We start from the raw sequence: 10856 nt of genomic DNA on the forward strand, positions 1-10856 counted from the left end.
ATCCCTCCATTTCCCCCATCTTTAGTACAGCGTTCTACACACCCACACACACCCATAAAACTTTTGAGTAGGGCTCTGTTGGGCAGAAAGAAAGAAGGGCCAAACATCTGGTTTCATCTACAGTATCAGGTGAGCACAATTATAATATTGTAAAAATACTTATGGGCCAAGTGGTATCCTAAGCTCTCTACATACACTAATATATTTAAGAGTTCTATAGTAACTTATTTAATAATGCTCAAGGCAAACCTATAAGGTAAGCAGTAATATTTTTACCATTTCCTAAGTGAGACATCAAAAGCACAGAGAAGTTAAGTAATTTGCCCAAGGTTGTAGCAGCAGCTAACAAAACTGGCTCTGGGTGGCAGCAATATGGAGAGCAGGTATCCAAATCCTAACCAGAGTTGGAGCGTAACAAGCCAGCTCCCCCGCAACAGGAATGTTGGAAGAGTTGGCCGACTGAGGACCACAGATGTGCAGAGGAAGGTGAGAGGAGACAGACTCAAGATGACCACCGGACAGAAGTGCAGAGCAAAGGCCCCATGAGCCCAGCAGTCTACACTGATGTCCCCCAGAACAGAGGGCCAGTTCTGACAATGTGTACCATGGCCCTGTCCTTTTGGGAACACCTGAGGGACATGACTGAGGAAAGCCTAAGGTCCTACCATTTACCAGATGGGGCTGTTGAAGACCAAGAAGCAAACCGAACAAATTTCTCAGACGATCTCTACCCAGGACCCTTAACCACGGTGTCCTCCAGTACACTGTATGCTCCCGGTGCATAAATGTATAAATATACGTGCGTACATTTAATATCATTTCTTTCCACGTAAGACATATGCCTTAACTCCTTTCTTGGGTGTTAGTTTCCTTTTAGATTCCTTTCATGTCCACACTTTTGTCTCCAAGCAAGTGACTTGGGTATTTTGCTGAAAATCTTTCAGCAAAGATCACCATTTTTCTAAGACAGCTTTCATTCCTGTTTGTTAATTTCTATCCTGGTGGCCACCACCCAGGTTCATATCCTTATCCCCTTATTCCTGGACCATCTGCTCACCAGTCTCTCAACTTCACCTTCTCCAAGTTATTACTGCCCCTTTTGCCCTACACGTTTAGTGAATTTTCTGATTCTGAAATCTTCAAGGGTTTCCACTGCCAATGTGAAAAAGGTTTATGACCTTAACCAACTTAGTCTTCTCTAATTACCACTCCATTTTCTACCTCCCTTAACTGCAAAATACTTCTCAGAAGTTTTCCACATTAGCTGTTTCACTTCCTTACTTCCCATTCTCTCTTCAATCCACTCTAACTCACCCTTATCTCTATTCCTCCTCGGAAATGACTTTCGTAAACCCTGACAACCTTCACATGGCCAAACTCGATAATCAGTTCTCTATTCTCTTCTCACATAAAGTCCCAAGCATCTGGCACAGGTGGATACTGTCTTCTTGAAAAATTTTCTTCCCTTGCGTTCTATGTATGATGCCATTTCGGGATAAAACCTGTATGGGTTTTGGTTTTACTCTGATTTTTTTACCAAGCCTCCTTTGAAGCATATACTCATTTGTCTTCTATCCTCTTCATACTTCCACCTTCTTAAGAATATTGATCTTGCCTTATATTTCAACATAATCGGCTGCTTACTAATACAAACATGCAAATACCAAGACCTCAGAAAGTTTCCTCTAACACAACAGACTGTGGTGGCTCTGTGGCTTAGTTAGACCTGTTATCTTTCCTGAGTATCTGCTCAGTTGTCCTGAAAGTAACACTACCCCTTTTCAAGGTTAAATTCCCAGAACTGATCACTTCCTCCTCTGTGCTGCCTATGTCATGCCCTTATGACTCTCAAAGCCCCCAAACCCTCCGTTTCACTCACTGGCCTATAGATCTGCCTTTATCCACAGATTAGAATTTGAGAGTTCCTTGAAGGCATACAATGTGTCTGGGTGTGTGTGTGTGTGTGTGTGTGTGTGTGTTTCTGATAATTTGCTCAGTGCCCACGACTCAATAGCCATCCAAATAATTGATGGAAAACACTTGGATGAAATGAACCAGGCCAGGAGGAGCAATAAGAGAAGTTGATGGTTGCTACAGAAGTCTGAGAAACAGGAGAGCTGGCTGGTCACCCTGCCCTGGCTTGCCTCCAGTGAACATAAGCTTGTTCATGAGCTTTGAGTATCTGGCTGTTACAAGCACCTCTGGGGTGGGGAAATGTGCTCCTCAGAGGCCTCACACACTGTTCCCATCCACATCCTCTCCTCATTTGGCTGAGGAGAAGAAAAAGCGCTGAGGCAAAAAGGCTTGAGTTGAGTCTCAGATTCACCATCAACTAGGAGGACATTTCAGAGCCACAAAAGCCCATCTGTCAGATGTAAATGACTGTCTGGATTCAAAAGGCCATTGTAAAGCTCAAATGAAGACTCAGCTGACTGTGCACTCTTACTCACAGTTAGCAGAGTACCTAGGATATAAATGGTGCTCAGTAATGTTTGTTAAACCAACAAAATGAGATCAACCTGTTCTGTCTTCTATTTCCCCCATACTGGTGACCAGCACAACTCAGAAATCTTGGAACCTCACTCACTGAAGTTTCACGTTCTTTGTCAATGCCACTTCTAATCTGTCATCCTATCTGGTTAGTTTCATGTTCTACTCCAGCTCTATATGCCTCAGCATCCTCACCCTTCCTCATGTGTTTTTCATTCTACTGATAATAGAGTTTTTGGCTGATGCCAGTTTTTTACTGCTATGAAGTATGCGGTGATGAACAACCTCATTCACGTATCTTGATGCACAGGCACACGTTTCTGTTTCCAAATTGATTGTGCCAATTTATACCCCATCAGCAGTGTGTGAGATTTTTAGTTATTCCACATCCTTGCCAATTCCTACCATTTTCCTCTTTTAAAAAAATATTTTAGCGATTCTGCTACATGTGTAGTGGTATCTCATTGTGGTTTTAATTTGCATTTCTTTCTCTGATTAATGAGGCTGAGCCCTTTTCACATTTGTATTGGCAATTTGGATATCCTCCTTTGTGAAAGCTTTGTCCTTCTACTTTTGATTCATAATTCATAAGTCCATTTTATATTATGGACACAAGCCCTTTATTGACTTTATGTATAGCAAATATCTTCTCCCAGTTTAAAGCTTGTCTTTTCTCTTTCTTAAAGTTATCTTTTGATAAACCCAAGTTCTTCATTTTGGTATTACCCAATTTATCAATATTTTCCTTTATAGTAAACTGTTTTGTATCCTATTTAATAATTGTTTTTCTGGGGGCACCTAGGTGTTTCAGCCAGTTAAGCACCGGACTCTTGATTTCAGCTCAGGTCTCAATCTCACGGTTTGTGGGTTCAAGCCCCATGTAGGGCTCTGTGCTGACAGTGCAAAGCTTGCTTGGGATTCTCTCTCTCTCTCTGCCTCTCTCCACCTCACATATGTGCTCTCTCTCTCTCAAAAATAAATACACTTAAAACATTATTTTTCTGCTCTTAACTAATATATTATCTAATATTACCTAAATTTTAATAATCCCTTACATGGAGATGTATAGCTAATGAAATACTGATTTTATGTGGTAATAGGATAGGAATCTTTTTTTTTTTTTTTTTTGGCACGTGCACATTTCTTTGTCCTAGCAGTATATACCTAGAAGTTCTTCCTTTACCTTGTGCTCTATGTTTTTAATTGTTTTCATAAATCAGGTATTGATATGTATGGGTCTTCTCCCTATAATCTGCATTATTTTTTGACCTTGGCTATTTGTCTATCCTTGCACATATACCTTAATTACCGTCTTGGGCAAATCTCAGCCCTTTGAATTTCCATCATAAACTTTAGAATCATCTTCTCAAATTTCACAAAATAGTTGCTGGGAATGTCACCAGTGTACATTGAATTTATAGATCATGCTGGATTGAGATATCTGTATGATTTCGAATCCTATAATCCATGAAATGGTAGGTACATCATACATTTATTTTAGGTCACTTTTTAGCCTCAATAATATTTTCTATTTTAGTTCTTGAATGCCTTTTATTTGATGCAAAATACTGGGTATTTTTATGCTAATATATATGGTATTGTTTCTAAAACTAACTTTCATTTTGTTACCCTGGTATATAGAAATACAATTGATTTTTGTCTTTTGATCTTGAAATGCAAACTTGTTAAACTCGTTAATTCTCAAAACTCATTTGTGGAGCTTTTGGGATTTTTTCACACAATCACATTCAAATAATGACATTTAAAATTTCCTTTCCGATCTTTTAACGATTATTTTCATTTTCTTGCTTTCCTGGATTGGCTAGGACTTCCAGTACATTGTTGAATATAAGCGGTAGGGATAGTGTGGGAATCCTTGATCTAACCTCAAAGGGAATGGCTGCAACATTTCGCCATTAAGCCTGACATTTGTTGTAGGTTTTCTTATAATCTGGCATCAGAAGAAAAATTTTCCCCTCCATTTTTAGTACTATTGGTAGCTAGACAACCTAAAGATATTCCCTCACTGTTTTTATAGTTATTTTCCTTATCATTGGTTTTCAGCAAATTGTTTGTGATACGCACTTACGACTATTACTGCTATTACTATCCTGTATGTAGTTTGTAACAATTCTTGAATTTGCCGCTTGATGTCTTTCATGAGATTTGGCAAATTCTTAACCATTAGTTTTTTCAAACGCAGCTTCTGCCCCACTCATTTTGGACTTGCTTTCCAGAACTTCGGTTATTAACAGGGAAAGGGTTAACATTAAGCGAGGAGAGATAAGGGAGCCTCGGGGAGGCAGACTGCAGGTGCAAAGTGGGAGGCTGAAGAAGCGGCATATTCCAGACCTGCCTGGGCTAGGCGCCATGAGTGGAGCCTCACAAACTCTCTGATAAGGTCAGGGACAAAAATCCTTGACGGCTACCCAGTCAGGACCTCTCTCACTCTCGAGAGCTTTATACTTTCCCTCGATAAACTCCATCGCTTTGTTCACTCTCTGTTGTCTGCGAGACTCATTCTTCCGCTCCTTCCACTCGCCTTTAACAGTTATATGTAGATTAGACATTCTCGTGGCATCCTCTTTGTATTTTACCTTCTCACCACTATTTTTCATCATTTTGGGTCTCCATGTTTTATTCAGGATATTTTTTTCAGAACTTTCTTTCAGTTCGGTAAATCTCTGTTCAGTTGTGCTTTGCTTCTCATTATTTTGCCCACTAAGTTTTAAGTATTTGTTATTATTTTTTCGTATTACGGTATCTTTTGGCTCTTTTTCAAATCTACTACGTCTTTGATAGTTCCAGTTCTCTGCCAAAATTAAAAATCTTGACTTTTATCATCTTAAATCTATTCACACAGTTTTCTAAGTCTCTGGCTGGTAACTCCAACAGCTAGAGTCCTCATGAACCTAATATTTGTTGTTTCTGCTGGTTCTTGTTTATGTTACATGTTACCTTGTCTCTTTGTGTGCCTAGTTATTTCTTTTCAGATTTTATCTAACATTACATTTCCAAAATTAGAATTAATCTGTGACCTAACAGTGTTAACATTCTCCAGAAAGAATTTCACTTTTTCTTTTCCCGCCAGTGGCTAGAGGCAACAGTAATCCAAAATACCTTGATCCAAATTCAGGGACTGAGATAATATGTGTGTGCGTGTGTGTGTGTGTGTGTGTGTGTGTGTGTGTGTGTAAGTTTATTTATTTTTGAAAGAGAAAGCGTGAGCGAGGGGCAGAGAAAGAGGGAGACAGAGAATCCCAAGCAGGCTCTGTGCTGTCAGCGTAGAGTCAGATGCTTAGCTGACTGAGCCACACAGGCACCCTGAAATAATGTTTTTTAAATTTTTTATTTAATTTTTTTAACATATATTTATTATTTATGAGAGAGAGAGAGTCAGAGTATGAGCGGGAGAGGGGCAGAGAGAGACAGAAAGAGAGAGAGAGACACACACACAGAATCTGAAGCAGGCTCCAGGCTCTGAACTGTCCATACAGAACCCAACCCAGGGCTCGAACCCACCAACTGCGAGATCATGACCTGAGCCAAAGTCGGACGCTTAACCGACTGAGCCACCCAGGCGCCCCTGTGGGGCTTTTATAAGGGCACTGATCCCATTCATGAGGGCTCCACCCTCATGACCTAACCACCTCCCAAAGGGCCCACCTCCAAAGACCATGATCACGTGAGGATTAGGTTTCAACGTGAATTTGGGGGGGAGATACGAATATTCAGCCTATGGCAGAAATACTCCCAGGGGAAAAACAACACCAAATTCCATACTCAGCTCTCTGGATTCCTTTCTTCTCTCCATTCACAGCCTGATAATCCTTTATCTTATTATATCTTGTATGCCTCAAGTAGATTTTCTATTGTAAAATCGACCTAGATTTTCTGGTTTTCTCAGAGTTTGATCTGAATTACCTGGTCTATCACTATTGACTGTGGAAGCCCTGTAGTTATTTCTTTAGCTGTTGGTTTTCCCCCACTCCACTGTAAATTCCTGTAAAATCAGCTAGCAGATGCTTTATAAACGTTTATATCAGTCTAGGTTACTGTTTTCAAGTGTGAAACAGATTCTTAGTGATCTAAGCTGCTCGCACAACCTGGGAAGGTCAGAGAGCCAACCACAGTCACTCTGAGGCCAGAACAAACCTGGCTCCACAGATGGTCCAGGGCAGATATGGGCGTTGCTGCTGACAGGCCCAGGCACTGCAGACTGTATCACAGATCTCACTCACCAACACTGGATTCTGGGCACTGGTATTACAGTGTTGCTGCTGCTAAACAGGAAGACCCACAGGGAAATGGATGGAAATAGAGAGTGGGGAAAGCTGAGGAAGGGAAGGCAAGACAAGGGCATGACGTTTTGGAGAAACCTGGCTTTGTCAAGGAATTGACAAGGAATTCGATCTCTTTTCAAACACTGAGCTAGAAATCCTGTAGAACTGGAAAGTAGAGGTTTACTGATGCCAAAGTGAATTATACCATTTCCAAAGACTGAGCAGATGATACAAATGAATAAAAGGACCCAGAAAGAGAGATTCCACTGTGACCACCCCAGCCCTCCTCTTCCTTGCCCTGTAATGCCCTGCTTGAGAAGACCATGATCTGTTTCACATATTCTTCTTTTCCAAAGTCCCCATACCCCTTACTATGGTCTGAGCAATTTAAATTCCACTGCTTTTCAAAAGGATTTCTTCAAAAAATAAAAATAAAAATAAATAATAACAAAAGGATTTCTTCAGAAACTGCTATGTGAGCCAAGGGTCCCAACAACCTCTATGTCAGTGCCTTTCAGGTAGATTAGACTTGTTAATAAAAATTATTATATTTCTCACCTGCTTCGATACAGCTTTCATAATAAGAGTGTTTCTTCAGAAGCACAGGACTCTGCAGGGACTATCCTCTGGTTTTCAGCCATCCTGCCCACAGGGCATTCATTCCAAAAAGGAAGGAGTAACTCTCAAGAGGCCTAGGATGGTCTGACTTCGCCATAAAGAACTCCTTTTTGTTGTTGTTGCTGAGAGACAAAGAGAGAGAGAGAGAATATGAATCTCATGGAGTCGTAGGCTCCATGCTTAGGGAGGCCCGACATGGGGCTTGACCCTGAGATCATGGCCTGAGCCAAAATCAAGAGTAAGACACTCAACCGACTGAGCCACCCAGGCACCCCAAGGACTTTTTTTTTTTTTTTAATACACTTCGCTATTTGCCAAAAGATCTGTGAGCAATAAGATATGAGGGAAATATCCGTTATCCCAAAGCCAGGAGACCACTTCATCTCATTGCTTAACTGAGTTTTAGGAGGTTCCTAGGCAGTCTGGCATCTTCTTTTCCCGTTTAAAGTCCTTCTATAATTGTCTGCTATATTATGTCCAGGGATTTTAGTTGTTCAGAGGGAGTACTAGGGGACACTCACGCTCCGTCTTGGTCAGAACTAGAAGCCCTCTCCCCATATATTTTTAAAGTGATATCATCCTAACACATAGATATAAATAAACAAAGGCCAAAGCTTTCTTTTAGATAAATAAACTACCTCCTTTTTTCGTTTCTTCAAAATTACAAATAACAGGGTAAAGAACATCTGATAAATATTTACTTTGCAGAGGCGGAAATGTGAGGTCAAAAGGCATACCCATTTTAAATTTTGATAAATGTATCAAATTCATCTCAAATTTATTAATACCAACAGTGAATGCGCATATTTGTAGACATCTTCACTAATCATTTCACTAATTATACATTATCAAATGTTTTAATCTTTGACAATCCAACACATAGAAAATACTATTTAAATTCTCACTGACTCATATTTCATTAAGTTTGAAGAGAATTTAAGTGTCCAGTGGTACCTTGTGGATAAGTTTTATCTCATTATTTAACAATTTAAAAAGGTTTTTTTAAATGTTTATTTATTTTTGAGAGAGAGAGAGTGCGAGCAGGGGAGGGGCAGAGAGAGAGAGAGAGGGGGAGACACAGAATCGGAAGTAGGCTCCAGGCTCTGAGCTGTCAGCACAGAGCCCAACATGGGACTCGAACCCATTAACTGCTAGTTCATGACCTGAGCCGAAGTCAGACGCTCAACTGACTGAGCCACCCGGGTGCTCCTTAACTATTTTAGTGAGATGATGTATATGATGATATATATGTAAAAGCTTATCATTTGCTTTTCAAACATATTTAAGATGTCTTATTTTTTTAATGGAAGATTATGATGATAATGTTGATCCTTATTTGTGAGATATTTCCACCTTTTTTCCTGTCACACTTAGATAGGACTTCCCCAAAACAATAAAAATATTCTTGTGGTAAGAAGGATGATCCCCCACCACTCCCAAAGATATCCACATTCTAATCACTGGAAATTGTGCATATATTTTCCTACACAGCAAAAAGGAATTAAGGTTGCAGACTGAACTAATGCAGCTAACAGGTTGGCTACAGATGAGAAAATACTAGATTTAGAAAGTAGCAGGTCACTGATGATCTCAGCAAGGGAAACTGAGGAACAGAGAAGAAGCTGAAGCACCAAAATCCGTATGTTTTCAAGAGCATTATCTGAGAAGGAAAGGAGAAAATTATTAGTGTGTCCCTGGTACTTTAAAACCCTCTTCTGAATGTTGTTCCATAAAGATTAGCAACATTTATCAGAGGATATAATCTACCTTGAAGATGTTATAGTAATTATGGGCTTTACGTAATAACATGCCGCTCTTTACATAACATTGCTACAAGGAAAAGTGGATGCATGACTTGAGTTCATTCCAGTAATTTTGCTACGTTTATGAGCACTCAATCTAATATTTTCTGTCTGCCTGACTCCAGCTATGCCAACAGGTTAATTAGTATATTTGACACACGACCAAAGATTTTATAATTTTATAATCCTTCCCAAACGCACACCATGTTGTGTTTACAATTAAATGGCCTTTGTCCACGGCCTAATTAGTGTAATTGGACTTAACTCCGATTGGAAGGCCTACCTCGCCGCCCACAGCTTTATCCAAATTATTGTGTTTATGGACAAGGTGGCCACGGAAAACAACCTGCACAAGGTCACGCAGCAAATCAAAGGAGTGGTGTGGATTCCAACTGAGGTCTAACTGGTTCCAAGGCCTAATCGTTCCATCGTTATACCAATGTCAACTTGCACTCCCTGGAGCAATGGAACAAAGTCCTCATTCTCAGGGCACTCGGTGTAGAAGGGAACACAGAACACAAAAGAGTATCATGTGAGCAGTACTGACACAAAGAACAACACAGCCATCGCTTTGGGAATCCCTACCATTTGCCAGGTTGGGCTGAACGCTTCATACATCGTTTGGTCAGCTACGTGAAATACGAATCAAGTCCATTTCACAAACCAGGAGACTGACGCAGGGAGAGGCCGAAAATCGCACAATTATTAAGCAACCGCATCGAGTCCCCCGTGACCGCAGTCCGCTGGCTTGGAAGTACCCACACCGGGGTTAAAATCCGGCTCTGACGTACGTTAATTTTGTTACCTCCGGCAAGGGTCGCCCTCGACGCGGGCTGCCTTAAAACTCCCACTCCCCGGACCATCCCTCGAGCGCCAGGGTCCGGCTCTTCCGCCCGCTGCGACACCCGTTCCCTGCATCCGCCCGCCCACCTCTTCCTCACGTCTCTCTGCTCTCACCTCGCCACCTCCATCACCAACCAGGGGCCTCGCACCAGCGCGTGTGCAAACACGACCGAGCCGTCCGACGCCGGCCCAGCGCGCCTCCCGGATCTCAGCAGCGCGGGCTCCCCCGCTACGAGGACGCCGTACACCGCCAGGCTGGCCCGCAGTCGCCGAGCTCGCCGTCCTCTCCGGACCGACCCCCGCCAGGCAAAAGCAATCGATCCCTCGCCACAAACTGGCGCCTCCTCCCGGAAATGAGGCGGCAACGCTTTGGTTCCGGCGCCTTGGCCCGCAATTGGGATTTAGAGACCGGAATTGGGTTCGCTGTCGCGTTCAAACTGATCTGGAAAGGATACTTAACATACCCCAGGCTAATTCTTAGAACACTCCCTTGCACATAGCCTCCGTAGATACTTGTGGGATGGAGAGCTTGCCGGCTTCATTTAAAAAGTAAAAAAATTTTTTTTTTTATTTTTTATTTTTGGGACAGAGAGAGACAGAGCATGAACGGGGGAGGGGCAGAGAGAGAGGGAGACACAGAATCGGAAACAAGCTCCAGGCTCTGAGCCATCAGCCCAGAGCCTGACGCGGGGCTCGAACTCCCGGACCGCGAGATCGTGACCTGGCTGAAGTCGGACCCCACCCAGGCGCCCCAAAAGTAAAAATTTTTAAGTGCTATGAAAGGTTAGATCGAATGGTAATCCGTGTAGTATCTCGCTAT

The 10856-nt window shown here is 41.9% G+C and overlaps 1 long non-coding RNA gene across 5 annotated transcripts in view; it reads right to left on the reverse strand.

Moving 5' to 3' along the window:
• LOC122469263 overlaps positions 1–10562 on the reverse strand; it is a 55746-nt gene extending 45184 nt beyond the window's left edge. The window contains exons 1-3 of one of the 5 annotated variants that reach the window (XR_006293426.1): positions 10151–10555; positions 9779–9864; positions 7332–7513 (exon numbers count right to left, since the gene is read on the reverse strand). This is a non-coding gene — a long non-coding RNA (uncharacterized LOC122469263). The other 4 variants (XR_006293422.1, XR_006293424.1, XR_006293425.1 and 1 more) reach the window with 4 other exon arrangements.
• Positions 10563–10856: the final 294 nt, after the last annotated feature.

This window comes from Prionailurus bengalensis, chromosome B3 (assembly GCF_016509475.1).
Source record: "Prionailurus bengalensis isolate Pbe53 chromosome B3, Fcat_Pben_1.1_paternal_pri, whole genome shotgun sequence".
Classification (NCBI taxonomy): Eukaryota; Metazoa; Chordata; class Mammalia; order Carnivora; family Felidae; genus Prionailurus; species Prionailurus bengalensis.